This window comes from Brienomyrus brachyistius, unplaced genomic scaffold (assembly GCF_023856365.1).
Source record: "Brienomyrus brachyistius isolate T26 unplaced genomic scaffold, BBRACH_0.4 scaffold34, whole genome shotgun sequence".
In the NCBI taxonomy this organism is placed as follows: Eukaryota; Metazoa; Chordata; class Actinopteri; order Osteoglossiformes; family Mormyridae; genus Brienomyrus; species Brienomyrus brachyistius.
Genome location: NW_026042309.1, coordinates 594623 through 611933, shown reverse-complemented (window position 1 = coordinate 611933; position 17311 = coordinate 594623). Strand labels below are relative to the sequence as shown.

General features: G+C 47.2%; 1 protein-coding gene across 1 annotated transcript in view; it reads left to right on the top strand.

The window, feature by feature from the left end:
- The first annotated feature begins 16517 nt into the window (after positions 1 to 16517).
- The window catches only part of LOC125721537 (NACHT, LRR and PYD domains-containing protein 12-like), a 40168-nt gene continuing 39374 nt past the window's right edge, over positions 16518 to 17311 (top strand). Inside the window, exon 1 of the mRNA XM_048997463.1 lies at positions 16518 to 16629. The gene's annotated coding sequence lies outside the window, so the exon portion shown is untranslated. The remainder of the gene's footprint in view (positions 16630 to 17311) is intronic.

Genomic DNA, 17311 nt, shown 5'->3' with positions numbered 1-17311 from the left:
AATGATGTCTAATGTTTCTAAGACAATCATCATAAAAAAAAAAAAAACCTCATGTAATACTTCTCTTGACCTATATTGAGTTTTAACCTCAGGATTCATTAATTCTACTGCTGTTAAAAAGGTAGTTTTTATTGCTAATCAAATCATTGTTTCATAGTGCCTGGCTATGTTACAATAAAGACCATTTGTGGTGCCATTGAGCTTTAAATTGAGTCGCTACATAAGAAAATATGTTTATTATTAAGGACGTTGTGGCCAAAATATGCCTGGCATGTTGTTTGTTTACAACTTGAATTCCGCTCCAAGATGGTGGCGCTGCTGACGCGTGGTCACAGTAAGCGAACAGCAGGATGGCATCTTTCATATCTATGGGTGAATCGGAATACCAAGAACCCAAATACCGTACTTGCCCTGGTGAGACCGGTCTTGCTGTCTTGTCTTTTAAGAATGAACTTCGGCCAAAATGACTCATGGGCCTTATCTCCTTTGGTGAGGATGCAACCAGTGCATCCTTGATATTTGGGGTGAAGCAAGACCAACATCTGCTATGCGTGCCTGGCTGCAGGAGTGGCCTGAGAGTACGTGCTGTCTGTCAGGACCCAGATTACTATCAAGCCACAATATGTCATTCTATGACGCCATTTTGACTTCTTATTGTGTCTTGGTCGCTCTAAGAGCAATCTTGTTTTTGTATCTGTCATGCTATTATTCTGAGACTGCAAGATGAAGTAACAACATGTCGTCACTGTTCTGAAGGGTAGATGTAGCCATGTATTTACTGTCAGTTATGATTGTGACTTTATCATACTTCTAAAAAATGGAATGTGCCATGGAATGGCAACAAAATATAGCCTATGTATATTTTTTTTATTGTTTTCTTGTCTCGTATTTATAAAAAGTGCAATTCAGTCTTACCAGCATTTAAATATTTGTATGGAGACTATAAACAGTAAAAATATAATAAAAAATATTCTATAAATATATAAATTGTGCATATTACCTGGTAAACAACAAAATGTATTTGTTTCATCCAAGATGTGCCATGTAATAACTTCATTTTTAAATCACAAAATAAATCTAGAGTATAATGTAGTAAGTAAATCTATTATACAACCAATCTGGTCTTTATTTATATTACATTATACTGAAATAAAAAATTTGTAATTATTTAAATTTATGACTACATAGTAATTCATTTTTAATCAATTACAACATGGCACGTGTTTAGCTTTAATCACACTGTGAACCTCTCAAGAATTATAATATAATGATAAGATACACAAGCAATAGTGATACAGGCGACAGCACGTGCTGCGTCCGTTTATTTCAGGCAATGATACAGGCGACAGCATGTGCTGCATCCGTTTATTTTAGGCAGTGATACAGGCGACAGCACGTGCTGCATCCGTTTATTTCAGGCAGTGATACAGGCGACAGCACGTGCTGCATCCGTTTATTTCAGGCAGTGATACAGGCGACAGCATGTGCTGCATCCTTTTATTTCAGGCAGTATTACAGGCGACAGCACGTGCTGCGTCCGTTTATTTCAGGCAATGATACAGGCGACAGCATGTGCTGCATCCGTTTATTTTAGGCAGTGATACAGGCGACAGCACGTGCTGCATCCGTTTATTTCAGGCAGTGATACAGGCGACAGCACGTGCTGCATCCGTTTATTTCAGGCAGTGATACAGGCGACAGCACGTGCTGCATCCTTTTATTTCAGGCAGTGATACAGGCGACAGCATGTGCTGCATCCTTTTATTTCAGGCAGTGATACAGGCAACAGCATGTGCTGCATCCGTTTATTTTAGGCAGTGATACAGGCGACAGCACGTGCTGCATCCGTTTATTTCAGGCAGTGATACAGGCGACAGCACGTGCTGCATCCGTTTATTTCAGGCAGTGATACAGGCGACAGCATGTGCTGCATCCTTTTATTTCAGGCAGTATTACAGGCGACAGCATGTGCTGCGTCCGTTTATTTCAGGCAATGATACAGGCGACAGCATGTGCTGCATCCGTTTATTTTAGGCAGTGATACAGGCGACAGCACGTGCTGCATCCGTTTATTTCAGGCAGTGATACAGGCGACAGCACGTGCTGCATCCGTTTATTTCAGGCAGTGATACAGGCGACAGCACGTGCTGCGTCCGTTTATTTCAGGCAATGATACAGGCGACAGCACGTGCTGCATCCATTTATTTCAGGCAGTGATACAGGCGACAGCACGTGCTGCATCCGTTTATTTCAGGCAGTGATACAGGCGACAGCACGTGCTGCATCCGTTTATTTCAGGCAATGATACAGGCGACATCACATGTTGTATCCGTTTATTTTCAGGTGGCCTGAGACAAGGCTTACCCTGGTATGAGAGGTACACATTGGTCTAGGCACAGAAGGGGGGTTAGTGACCCCAAACACACAAACATACTTAAACACACAGATAATAAGGCAGGTCAGCACTCCAACTTTTATGGCCCTAAGATTTAGGGGCCTACAGACAGCACAGTGGACCTCAAGGACAGGGGTGCCTCAACTTGGCACACAACCCCCTCCCCAGACATCTTGCCTTTCTTACCACTCTACCAAAAGACCAACACCCTAAAGAAAGTTTCTTCTAAGTCAGCTTGTGTATCCCCTGTATATTTCTTTGCTTATGATTGCTAGTCTAAATATACAGGTCATCTGTGTGTGTGTGTCCTTAGACAGTCTTAGTTTTGTGTGCCACCCTTATAACCATGTTTACAGAGTATCAACTATTTTACCCCTCACACTTAAACACTTATATAAATTTGAATAAACAAACATATATGTTTTCATGGTTATACCAGAAGAATCTTGAAAATTAAATAGTGTAACCAGGTATCTTAGGGTGTTCTAACTTTCAGAAGTTTGTCTTTCTTTGTTTAACAACCAACTCGTCTTTCCACATTCCTCTGTGGGCCTTAACTGATCTTTGTGGCCCGTTAACAAGCTCTTTGTGTTCTACCATGCTACATTAAAATAACTGAATTAAGGTGTACATTATCCATTCTGGAGAGCATACCAATTGGGATAAGCCACACCAACCAAAATATGTTGTTCCCAGATGTGCAATTTAAATTGGTATGACCACAGACTAATGGCCAAGCCTATCTAAGGGTAAGATACATCCATCCATCCATCCATCCATCCATCCATCCATCCATCATCTCCCGCTTAATCCGAGGTCGGGTTGCGGGGGCAGCAGTCTCAGCAGGGAGGCCCAGACTTCCCTCTCCCCAGCAACTTCATCCAGCTCCTCTGGGGGGATCCCGAGGCGTTCCCAGGCCAGCCGAGAGACATAGTCCCTCCAGCGTGTCCTGGGTCTTCCCCGGGGCCTCCCCCAAGTGGGACATGCCCGGAACACCTCACCAGGGAGGCATCCAGGGGGCATCCTAATTAAATGCCCAAGCCACCTCATCTGGCTCTTCTCAATGCGGAGGAGCAGCAGCTCTACTCTCTCTAGTCCCTCCCGAATGACTGACCTCCTCACCCTATCTCTAAGGGAGAGCCCAGCCACCCTGCGGAGGAAACCCATTTCGGCCGCTTGCACTCGCGATCTTGTTCTTTCGGTCACTACCCATAGCTCGTGACCATAGGTGGGGGTAGGAATGTAGATCGACTGGTAAATCGAGAGCTTTGCCTTTTGGCTCAGCTCTTTCTTCACCATGACAGACCGATGCAGCGCCCACATCACTGCTGACGCTGCACCGATCCGCCAGTCGACCTCCCGTTCCATCGTTCCCTCACTCGTGAACAAGACCCCGAGATACTTAAACTCCTCCACTTGGGAGAGGACCCCATCCCCAACCCAGAGAGAGCACTCCACCCTTTTCCGGCTGAGGACCATGGTCTCGGATTTGGAGGTGCTGATTCTCATCCCAGCCGCTTCACACTCGGCTGCGAACTGTCCCAGTGAGAGCCGAAGGTCACGGTCCGATGAAGCCAACAGAACCACATCATCTGCAAAAAGCAGAGACCTAATCCTGAGGTCACCAAACTGGACACCCTCAATGCCCTGGCTGCGCCTAGAAATTCTGTCCATAAAAACTATGAACAGAATCGGTGACCATAAACAGTGTTGATGTTGCACCGCTTTCCCGCCCTGAGCCGCCGGATGGTGGACCAGAATCTCCTCAAAGCCGTCTGGAAGTTGTTTTCCATGGCCTCACCAAACTCCTCCCACACCCGAGTTTTTCCTTCAGCAACCGCCAAAGCTGTATCCCGCTTGGCCTGCCGGTACCTATCAGCTGCCTCCAGAGTCCCACAGGCCAAAAAGGCCCGATAAGACTCCTTCTTCAGCTTGACGGCATCCTTCACCACTGGTTCCACCAGCGGGTTCGGGGATTACCGCCGCGACAGGCACCGACCACCTTACGGCCGCAGCTCCGGTCAGCCGCCTCCACAATGGAGGCACGGAACATGGCCCTTTCGGACTCAATGTCCCCCGCCTCCCCCGGGATATGGGAGAAGTTCTGCTGGAGGTAGGAGTTGAAACTCCTCTTGACAGGGGATTCCGCCAGACGTTCCCAGCAGACCCTCACTATACGCTTGGGCCTGCCAGTCCTGGCCGGCTTCCTCCCCCACCAGCGGAGCCAACCCACCACCAGGTAGTGATCAGTTGACAGCTCCGCCCCTCTCTTCACCTGAGTGTCCAAGAAAGACATGCGGCCGCAAGTCCGACGACACGACTACAAAGTTGATCATCAAACTGTGGTCTAGGGTGTCCTGGTGCCAAGTGCACATATGGACACCCTTATGCTTGAACATGGTGTTCATTATGGACAGTCCGTGACGAGCACAGAAGTCCAATAATAAAGCACCGCTCGGGTTCAGATCGGGGGGGCCGTTCCTCCCGATCACGCCACTCCAGGTCTCACTGTCATTGCCCACGTGAGCATTGAAGTCCCCCAGCAGAACAAGAGAGTCCCCAGGAGGAGCTCTCTCCAACACCCCTTCCAAGGACTCCAAAAAGGGTGGGTATTCTGAACTGCCGTTTGGCGCATAAGCGCAAACAACAGTCAGGACCCGTCCCCCCACCCGAAGGCGGAGGGAGGCTACCCTCTCGTCTACTGCGGTAAACCCCAACGTACAGGCCCCCAGCCAGGGGGCAATAAGTATGCCCACCCCCACTCGGGCGCCTCTCCCCATGGGCAACTCCAGAGTGGAAAAGGGTCCAACCCCCCTCAAGGAGACTGGTTCCAGAGCCCAAGCTGTGTGTCGAGGTGAGTCCGACTATATCTAGCCGGAACTTCACAACCTCGCGCACCAGCTCAGGGTCCTTCCCCATCAGAGAGGTGACATTCCATGTGCCTAGAGCTAGCTTCTGCAGCCGAGAATCAGACCGCCAAGGTCCCCGCCTTTGGCTGCTGCCCAACTCACATTGCACCCGACCCCTATGGCCTCTCCTATAGGTGGTGAGCCTATTGGAGGGCGACCCCACGTGCCTTGTTCGGGTTGTGCCCGACCAGGCCCCATGAGTGTAGGCCTGGCCACCATGCGCACACCATCGAGCCCCACCTCCAGGCCTGGCTCCAGGGGGGGGGCCCGGTGACCCGCGTCCGGGCAAGGGAAACCGCAGATTCAAAATGTTGTCCATCATTAAAGGTCTTGTGAACCGTACTTTGTCTGGTTCCTCACCCAGGACCTGTTTGCCTTGAGTGACCCTACCAGGGGCATAAAGCCCCGGGCAACGTAGCTCCTGGGATCATTGGAACATGCAAACCCCTCTACCACGATAAGGTGTCGGCTCCAGGAGAGGTCTAAGGGTAAGATGTGCTATTTAAATGTGAATATGTCATGTAATGTCTGTATAAAGTGTAACATCTGTGGAGGTGCAACCCAAACCACTTATACCATATACTGATGTGAGTTAGTAACATACAACATATAAATAATTGTTAATTAATTATTACAGATGGTATGAGGTGAGGGTGGTGCAGTGATTAGCACTGTTGCCTCACACCTCTGGGACCCGGGTTCGAGTCTCCGCCTGGGTCACATGTGTGTGGAGTTTGCATTTTCTCCCCATGTCATCGTGGGGTTTCCCCCGGGTACTCCGGTTTCCCCCCCACAGTCCAAATACATGCTGAGGATAATTGGACTTGCTAAATTGCCCGTAGGTGTGCATGTGTGGTTGAATGGTGTGTGAGTGTGCCCTGCGATGGGCTGCTCCCCATCCTGGGTCGTTCCCTGCCTCGTGCCCATTGCTTCCGGGATAGGCTCCGGACCCTCCGCGGCCCAGTAGGAAAATGGATGGATGGATGGGTATGAGGTGTGACCCCCCAGGCTGGTATGGCATGTTTGGTGTCAAACTGATGGAAAATCACTGCTGATTCCAAATATGGTCAGTGGTTACTATGAAAGTGTATGTATCAAAAGTTACACCAACTTAATGAAAATCATCAGTAAAGGGAGCATCAGTCTGGTCATAAATCCCAAATGGACTGATACAGACCCCCTTCCGAAAGCCCGCCAAATGGATGGGCAGCCATTGGTTCAGGAGCCGAATTCCTGGTCATCCCTATTCATGAACTTTAGACCATAAAACCTGGCACCTCAGAATAAGGGAGGAGCAGAAAACACATCAGCCCGAAGAAAGAGGCAGAGAACATCAGCCCAGGAGAAGAGAAGCCCACAAGAAGCCCTCCTGAAGCCTGCCAGCGAAGGCCCAGCTGGACAGAGAACTGCAACCAAGTCAAAGCTTCACAAGGAGAGAGAATCAGAGGGGCTCCACTCCAACAACTGCTGCAAACGCCACGCCTCCCTGAATGCCATCACCCGTCAGCTCATCAGCCTCTGCAACCAACTGCCAAGACCTCCCCCCCACTCCTCACTCTGCAACCAAGTAAACCAACTTCCATTCATTCTAGGAACCATAGTTGTTCTGTTAACCTGCACTACGACTTTAGGTTTCTGTTTCCACAAACTGCTTGCTTTGCAGAACAGTATTTCCCTTTTAAGTTAACTAATTTAAATCCGGTCATTGCATTTCCATTGTAGGATCACACATGCACATATCACAGAGCTTAAATTCCAGGGCCAGCACTCCAACTTTCATTGCCCAAAGATTTAGGGACCTTCAGACAGCAGAGTGGACCTCAAGGACAGGGGTCCCTCGACTTGGCACACAACCCCCTCCCCAGACATCCTGCCTTACATATCACTCACCCAATAGACCAACACCCTAAAGAAAGTTTCTTTTAAGTTTGGCTTTTGTATATCTGTATATTTATTTACTCATGACTACTAGTCTCAATATACAGATTGTTATGTCAGGTTATGTTTGTAATGTGTCCTAACTTTCAGAGATTCTTTCTTTGTTTGACAAACACCCCCCCCCCCCTTTTCTCTTCCACATTCCTCAGTGGCCTTTCTGTATCTGATCTTTGTGGCCGTTAGCAAGCTCTTTGTGTTCTACATGCTATATTAACAGAACTGAATTAAGGTGTACATTATCCACTCGGAGGAGAGGATCAATTGGGATAATCCACACCAAGCAAAATATGTTGTTCCCAGATGTGCAATTTAAATTGGTATGACCACAGACTAACGGCCACGTCTGTCTAAGGGTAAGATGTGCTGTTGGAATGTGAATATGTCATGTAATATCTGTATAAAGTGTAACATCTGTTGAGATGCAACCTAAACACTTATACTATATACTGATGTCAGTCAGTAACACACATGATATAAGTGATTGTTAATTCATTAATACAGATGGTATGAGGTGTGAACCGCCAGGCTGGTATGGCATGTTTGGTATCAAACTGATGGAAAATCACTCCTGATTCCAAATATGGTCAGTGGTTACCATGAAAGTGGATGTATCAAAATTTACACCAGCTTAACGAAAATCATCAACAAAGGGGAAATCAGTTTGGTCATAAATCCCGAAAGGACTGATACAGACCCCCTTCCGCACCTCCCTGAATGCCATCATCCGCAACCCACTTCCAAGACCCCCCCCCCCCCCCCCCCCCCCCCCCCCGCTACTCTACAACCAAGTAAACCAACTTCCTTTCATTTCTAACAACCTAAGCTGTTCTGTTAACCTGCTATATGACTTTAGGGTCGTGCTTCCACAAACTGCTTGCTTTGCAGAACAGTATTTCCCTTTTAAGGTTACTCATTTAAATCAGGTCATTGCATTTCCATAATTACATTGTTTGTGTCTATTCCGTTATTCTGTGTTTGTTGTTTATGTTAAGTGTAATGTCTGTCTTAGTTGTAGGAATAAATGCATGTCTTTCACACAACGTCAGCCTCCGTTCACTGAGTGCTCACAATAGTCCCTGACTCTGTGCAATCTGGCTACTAAGCTCTGAAACCTCAAACTCGCCTGAAATATCGGGAGACTCCCTCTCATTGGCCGTGAGGGGAGCTTCGCTACTAATCGTTTACATTACCTGGTGATGCAGCTCGCTGGACGAGCCTACTAACCCAGGTTACTAAGCGATACTGGTAACTAGTGAATCCCATGTAAGTCTCACATTAACAGACTCACAGGTATTCGCAATTGAGTTTGGAGGAGCCAACCATTCGGCATGACAATTGGTTAATAATCAGCATTAAATAATAATTAATTAAAAGTTAATTAATTTCAAAACATATTGGTGGAGATATTAAAATTTACCTGAGCTAATAATTCCTGATTCCGTGATTCTAATGTGAGACTTATCCACAAACTTGTCCATCAGTTTTACACCAAACATGCCATACCAGCTTCACAGGTTCACACCTCATACCATCTGTATTAATTGATTAACAATAACTTATATTATGTATGTTACTGACTCATGTATGATATCAGTATACAGTAGGTGTTTTGGGTGGCACCTCAACAGATGTTACACTTTATTCAGACATTACCTGACATATTCACATTCCAACAGCACATCTTACCCTTAGATAGTTGTGGCCGTTAGTCTGTGGTCATGCCAATTTACATTGCACATCTGGGAACAACATATTTTGCTTGGTGTGGATTATCTCAATTCAGTTCTATTAATATAGCATGTAGAACACAAAGAGCTTGCAAACAGGCCACAAAGATCAGATAAGGGCCACAGAGGAATGTGGAAGAGAAGGGGGGGGTTGTTAAACAAAGAAGAATCTCTGAAACTTAGAACACACTGGTTGCACTATTTAATTAAGATTCTTCTGGTATAACCCTGAGAACACAGATGCAGGGGTAGCTATATATATTTGTTTATTCAAATTTATATAAGTGTTCAAGTGTAAAGGGGTAAAATAGGTGATACTCTGTGAACATGGTTATAAGGGTGGCACACAAAACTAAGACTGTCTAAGGACACACACAAACATGACCTGTATATCGAGACTAGCAATCATAAGCAAAGAAATATACAGGGGATACACAAGCCGACTTAGGAGAAACTTTCTTTAGGGTGTTGGTCTATTGGGTGAGTGATATGTAAGGCAGGATGTCTGGGGAGGGGGTTGTGTGCCAAGTCGAGGGACCCCTGTCCTTGAGGTCCACTCTGCTGTCTGTAGGCCCCTAAATATTTGGGCAATGAAAGTTGGAGTGCTGGCCTCCCTTGTTATCTGTGTGTGTGTGTGTGTGTGTGTGTGCGTGTGTGCGTGTGTTTGTGTGTCTGGGGTCACTAACCCCCCTTGTGTGCCTAGGCCAACGTGTACCTCTCGTACCAGCGTAGGCCTTGTCTCAGGGCACCTGGAATTTAAGCTCTGTCATATCTGCATGTGTGATCCTACACGGGGATACCGCAATTGAGTTTGGAGGAACCAACCATTCAGCATAACAATTAGATAATAATCAGTATTAAATAATAATTAATTAAAAAACATATTGGTGGAGATATAAAAATTTACCTGAGCTAATAATTCCTACAACATTTTAAATTTAAGATGTGTTTTCTGGAGTGGGGAGAGCTGTTCGACATGTAAAATATGATATGATGATTTATTTAATAAATTATTAAGCCAGACATCTCACACACATTTAAAGAATGTCAGGCACGACAGGTATAGTGGCAAAACATAAACAACATATCTTCTTTAAGTCTTTCGGAATGACGTATTGGAACTTGAGAGTGTTCCATCCATCCATCCATCATCTTCCGCTTATCCAAGGTCGAGTCGCGGGGGCAGCAGTCTCAGCAGGGAAACCCAGACTTCCCTCTCCCCGGCCACTTCATCTAGCTCCTCCAGGGGAATCCCGAGGCGTTCCCAGGCCAGCCGGGAGACATAGTCCCTCCAGCGTGTCCTGGGTCTTCCCCGTGGCCTCCTCCCAGTGGAACATGCCCAGAACACCTCACCAGGGAGACATCCAGGAGGCATCCTAAGTAGATGCCCGAGCCACCTCATCTGACTCCTCTCAATGCGGAGGAGCAGCGGCTCTACTCTGAGTCCCTCCCGAATGACCGAGCCTAGCCACCCTGCGGAGGAAACCCATTTCGGCTGCTTGTACTCGCAATCTCATTCTTTCGGTCACAGCTCATGGCTCATTACCAGAGGTGAGGAACGTAGATCAACTGGTAAATCGAGAGCTTTGCCTTTTGGCTCAGCTCCTTCTTCTCCATGACAGACTGATGCAGCGCCCGCATCACTGGTGATGGCGCATCGATCCGCCTGTCAATCTCACACTCCATCCTTCCCTCAATCGTGAACAAGACCCCAAGATACTTAAATTCCTCAACTTGGGGAAGGACCTCCTCCCTGACCCGGAGAGAACACTCCACCCTTTTCTGGCTGAGGACCAAGATCTCGGATTTGGAGGTGCTGATTTTTATCCCAGCCGCTTCATACTCAGCTGTGAACTGCTCCAGTGAGAGCTGAATATCACGGTCTGAAGAGGCCATACTCCTGGAGCACTCCCCACAGGACTCCCCGAGGGATGCGGTCGAATGCCTTCTCCAAGTCCACAAAGCAGGTGTAGACTGGTTGGGCAAACTCCCATGCACCCTCCAGGACCCTGCCGAGAGTATAGAGTTGGTCCACTGTTCCACGACCAGGGCGAAAACCACACTGCTCCACCTGAATCCGACGTTCGACTAGCTGGCGAACCCTCCTCTCCAACACCCCCGAATAGACCTTACCAGGGAGGCTGAGGAGTATGATCCCTCTATAGTTGGAATACACCCTCCTTTCCGCTTTCTTGAAGAGGGGGACCACCACCCCGGTCTGCCAATCCAGAGACACCGCCCCTGTCAACCAAGACAGCTCCGCAACATCCAGATCCTTGAGGAACTCCGGGTGGATCTCATCCACCCCTGGGGCCTGGCCACCAAGGAGCTTTTTAACAGTTCAAACAACAGTCAGGACCCGTCCCCCCACCTGAGGGCGAAGGGAGGCTACCCTCTCGTCCACTGTGGTAAACCTCGATGTACAGGCACCCAGCCAGGGGGCAATAAGTATGCCCACCCCTGCTCACCGCCTCTCCCCGTGAGCAACTCCAGAGTGGAAGAGGGTCCAACCCCCTTCAAGGAGACTGGTTCCAGAGCCGAAGCCGTGTGTCGAGGTGAGCCTGACTATATTTAGTCAGAATCTCGCAACCTCGCACACCAGTTTGGGTTCCTTCCCCACCAGAGAGATGACATTCCATGTCCCTAGAGCCAGCTTCTGCAGTCGAGGATCAGACCGCCAAGGTCCCCACCTTTGGTCACTGCCCAACTCGCACTGCACCCGACCTCTTTGGCCCCTCCTACAGGTGGTGAGCCCATTGGAGGGGGGACCCATGTGCCTTCTTCAGGCTGTGCCTGACCAGGGCATAAAGGCCCAGGCAACTGGGATCCCTCCAGCGTGTCCTGGGTCTTCCCCGTGGCCTCCTCCCAGTGGGAGCTCCTGGGATCATTGGAACAAGCAAACCCCTCCACCACGATAAGGTGTCGCTCCATGAGAGGTTCAGAGTCTTTTGGGAGTAAATATCAATATGCGTACTACACAGTACTAGTGTTCTTGTCTACTAGTGTTACATCATCTTCCATTGCCAAAGACCAGTTCCAATAATAAGAACAGAGGATGGTACATGTTCCTGGATGTTGGTCTTGCTCTGCCCCAACTATCAAGTATACATTGATTGCATCCTCACCAAACGCGACCAATACCATGCTTCATTGCATCCGAAGTTCATTCTTGGAAGGTAAGACCACAAGTATGGTCTTTATATTTGGCATTGAGATTCACCCTGGATGCTGTCAGAGAACACACGCTTTCAGGTTCCTACTGCAGCCATATGCCTCTCACATCTGGGGATGTTTACTCTCTGTAGTACTTATGTCCTTGAGTACTGGAAATGGTCTTTGGCAATGGAAGATTATGAAAAATTGGTACACGAGAACACAAGTACGCATATGGATATTCATCCTATGATATATCAATATTATATCGCACATGCGTAATAATCACCAGGGCTTCAGATGACAGCCGAAACATTTGCTAGCTTTTTGGTACTATATGGACGTTTATTTATTTATATAGAGAACCGTCCACTGGCCCAATGGCACAATACAATTGGACAGCCAAAGGCTTGGAAAGCGTGTGGGTCCTTCCAAACGCTCCTGTAAAGTTACCCTATTTAGGTTAAACCGAATTATACCTGACTCCTATTTTATTAAAGATTTTTTATGGCATTTTAGTCATGACATTTATGTTATTCAGATTACTCCTGGGCTGTGTCTTCTATTGCTGAACTCCCACTAATCCCGGACGGTGGGGTACACCAGATTCGCCTCGGCCGATAGGGCGATACGCGGATCTGCTACTGTAAGTAACGACTCGGTTCAGAAGTTGGGAAATCACTACAATGTAATACAGTGTCAGCCTGGACAACCGTCAGGACCCGGTGACCCATAACGCCTCAGAGGCTCAGCTGAAACTTGCCAAATCTGAGCTAGTGAGGGCCACAGAGGTTAAGTCAGTGTTCGCCATAACACCACGAGTGCGCGGCTCAGAGGCTGGGCCTGCCTTTTTCCGTAACCCAGTATGTGGGCGTCTCAGAGACTGGCCCGGACTTTATGCCGTAACTCAGCGTGTGCGCGCCTCAGAGGCTGGGCCGGACTTTGCTGTAACCCAGTGTGTGCACGCCTCAGAGGCTGGGCCGGACTTTGTTGTAACCCAGTGTGTGCCTCAGAGGCTGAGCAGGTATTCACCATAACTCAACTTGGGCAGTCACATTGAGTCTCAGAGAAACGGGGGTCGAGCCAGAGGTTGCAAGAGAGTGTTAGAATAACCCCAGTCTATGAGAAACATGCAGAGGTTAGCAAAGTCAGATAGCCAAGAAGTAATCAAAAACAGTTTATTCACAATTAATACATGACACATCAATTTAACCAAATATAGCATTAAGGTACTTTTAACATGTGGTCACAAGTCCTAAACTATGTCATCCAGTCAAAACAGTGCAACAATTCCATACCTCAGCTGAGTGGACACAGAATGACTGCAGAAAATATCTCATTACAGATGTAGATTCACACAGCACTATGTGGGAGCTCCGATTACAGAGTATCTCCCCTTGCTACTCTGGAGCTCTTCCTTAAGTATTCCATGTCAAGTGACAGAATGTCACTTGGAAGTCCTGAGAATAAATCCCCGTTTACCCCGAGATTTGCCTGCCTGTGTGCTCCTTGCCCACTTACCTGCCCGAATGGCCGCCCGCTTCACCCAGCGAGAGCGGCAATTGTGACAATCAGTAGTACAGCTGAAAAAATAATGTGTTTTGTGAAATGTGTTTATAAAAGGTTTACAAGTTGTGAAATGTTCACTCTGTTCCCAATAGCGATATAAAACAAAAATGATACAGCTGAATTCTGTTAAGGCATTACCAATGTGATCTTCCATGTTGTGGTTTACATATTGCAGAGGTGTTTACGTTGATATGATAATCAAAACATTTTCCTCAATAATATAGTGAAACAACTGAGACAGTTACCTTGCAAGCTAAATTCACTTTGGGATTGCTGAAGTTAGCATTATTCATAAATATTGTGACGCCAGTGAGAGATTGCTCCACTGAGCATGCTGGAAGATATTGTAAATAGCCTTTGTGTTATTGTTAGGGAAATTCCACACAAATATTAACACTTGTGTACTTTTACCTGTGTTGTATATGTGAGCAGGAGGAGATGTGTTGCAGCTGGGAGGCCTGGCTAGTTCAGAAGCACCACCAGTGGGGCCAGCAGGACCGGGAGCAGCTGTGGAAGTCCTATAGGCAGGAGTGACAGGACCCGGAGCAGCTGTGGAAGTCCTATAGGCAGGAGTGACAGGACCCGGAGCAGCTGTGGAAGTCCTATAGGCAGGAGTGACAGGACCCGGAGCAGCTGTGGAAGTCCTATAGGCAGGAGTGACAGGACCGGGAGCAGCTGTGGAAGTCCTATAAGCAGGAGTGACAGGACCAGGAGCAGCTATGGAAGTCCTATAGGCAGGAGTGACAGGACCTGGAGCAGCTGCACATCGAGCTGGCCAGCTAGGAGCAAGAACACAACCACCAGAAGTGTCTGGCTGAGGCAGCTTGGAAGCCCAGCTGGCCCAGGAGGACTGGAAGCTGACCAGGAGCATAGAAAAGCTGCGCCAGCAGACAGCCCATGTGTGCAACCTCCAGAAGCAGGCAGAGGAGTCTGCAGTGCACGACTACAAGGAGGCGTGTTATGAATGGGAGGTTGCACTTGCCAGAAGTGCATCAGGCTGGAGAAGCGCACGTGAACTCCGGAATCCCAGCTGGCACAGAAGCACCACAAGCAGGCAGCCTGTGGGGAGCGGCGGCGCAAGGCCACCCGTTCCAGGGAGCAGGAGGGGCAGAAGGTGCCCTTTAAGTCACGTAAAGGAAAGGGTCAGCAGCCAGGGGGGACCTGTGAAACCAACAACCACCAGCAGCCCAGTGTCCAATAACTTCAACAGCATTTCCAAGCGGCAAGCTCCCCACTCCGTTTGGAGATGGCGCTGTGCAGTCCTCGGACCAAAGAGCAGCTTTATGTCAATCTGCCTTCACCTCATCTTTACTCACCAACACTGCGATGCCTCCATCTGCTCAGCGCAACAATATGAATGGTAGCTGGGTTACATGTTACGCCTATGTTTTGGTTTTCAAAAGAAAGAGGGTGTAATATCATGAGGACATTTGAGTAATAAATGCACCTCAGTGTGTAAAGCAGAATTCAAGTAAAAAAAGTTGGCAGTACCGAGTTCAGTAAGCCTACTAATATGTATACTATTTACTATCGATAATGCAAAGAACATTATACACAGGATTTATTTTCAGTGCACCCTTAAAATAAGTCAAAGTGAAACACTTAACTGTAAATACTTTCTAAAAGTTGGCATATACTTCACTAAAAAACGTTTGAATTTACCTCCAAAAGTGACTGCAAATTCTTGCCTCCTTTTGAGTAAATTCTATAGTTTTTTTCCGTGTACAGAAATAGAGGGATCTGTTTATAGCAGCTGTAGCATAACGACAAATGTGAACAGTGAATCGTGATTAAGACCGTGTTAATGATTTAAATGTCACTGTAGTCCGGCTTTTTATATGAACAAATACAATGCCGAATATGCGCTATAACATATACTTCTTGGCGGAGGGAGGTTGTCTCCTTTCTCTTATTGTTACAGTAATTTTTAAGTCATATGAATAATATTCCACAAAATCATACGCGGTGCCTTAGACCGCTTCCGCGTTTGGTACTGCAATATGTTTAGCGTATTCTGAATAGTATAGGTAACACTACAACTTATTTTGGAGGCTACAGTGGTAACTACTTCCACCACCTTTTTATAATTTCTCTGGGGAGGTACAGACAAAGGAGACAGGGATAAAAATAGGAAATATTTATAATGAATACATGCAGCTGGGGGGCTACAGCCTTTGCTAAAGGGCAGTAGCAAATATCGAGAGATATTATACGTGACCACACACGTATACACAAATCACAACATTACGTATCACACCCGAAACGTATACAATTAACACTACGAACTCTAGTCAATTAAATAAGCCCTACATACTATTAAAAGTTACCCCCGTAACTATCCTTCCCCGTCCTGAGCACACGCTGCCGCAGCCTAAAAACCTCATCAACGCCCAGCCACATACACATCCACAATAAAGTCCGACTTCATGAAGGACGCTTACTTCCCTGTACTGTGGCAACACCAGACTCCCCGTCCTCCTCCAGAGAAGGGAGAGGATCCGCCCCGCTGTGTCGTACCGACCACAAGCCCCGGCATCAGAGCTCGACCCGCCCCGCTGCCAGTCCTACCGACAACACGGAGCCCATCTTCCCTACACATTTACCGCCCCCCGCTATCTTCGTCTTCCACACTGCATCCCCCACTTCGAATCGGCAACCAGTGAAAGGGGGGGTCGCTGTGTTAAACACCCACGCTTCCTATTTCGCATGGTCCCGAAACCCCCCTCTTATCTGTCTCAGAATCCTCATTCCTCCGCCCCCTCCAGGTGCAGCTCGTCAGTTACCGGAGGGCAGGTAATCTCCACAACCCCCACCACAGGGCGAAGCTGATAATGCCGACTCTGTCCGTAAATGAAAGTGAAAGATTTAAAGCCAGAGTTGGCAGTTCAGCAAGAAACACGAATAGGATTCTGGAATAATAAGATATTTACATTGCAAGGTAAGACTAAATCCAACAGATGCAATTAATAATATGATAAACGTGTTTTACCCGTGGCGTATGCAGAAACATTTGATGGGGGTGGCCATCAGGGGACAGTTATATTTATAGGGTTATGGTTAGCACCGCACCGTATCTGCTATATGGTTTCACTTAGAAAATAAAATAATCCATATTCAGTTTTTTATTATTTTGATGTGAGGTGGCGGCTCCTTAAACCCGCCCCTGTTTAACACACATACAGGGATTTGACAGCATAATTCTCAGCACAATTCGACGTTTTTTTGTAATTCGATACACTGTAATTAAGTGCATGGAGTAAATGCCATAGAATATTTTGCCTAATGTTAATTAAGTGAATTAACACGTTTATATAGACTAATATTTAATAACTTAAGCACAATTATGAGTTCCCCTTAAACAGAATATTGCCTAAACATGGAGCGTGGGACACTACGGGAATAAACTAGACAGTATTTGAAGCTGTACGGTAAGGAGCCCCATAGGGTGACTTCTTTCTTGTGCAAAAAAGTTGTAACTGCCCTTTGGTTTGGACGAAATGACTAATCCGGAGAGTCTCAATGGGTGATCCATCCATCCATCCATTTTCCAAACCGCTTATCCTACTGGGACGAGGGGGTCCGGAGCCTATGGGTGATATGAGCGTTTATTGCTTCCGTGT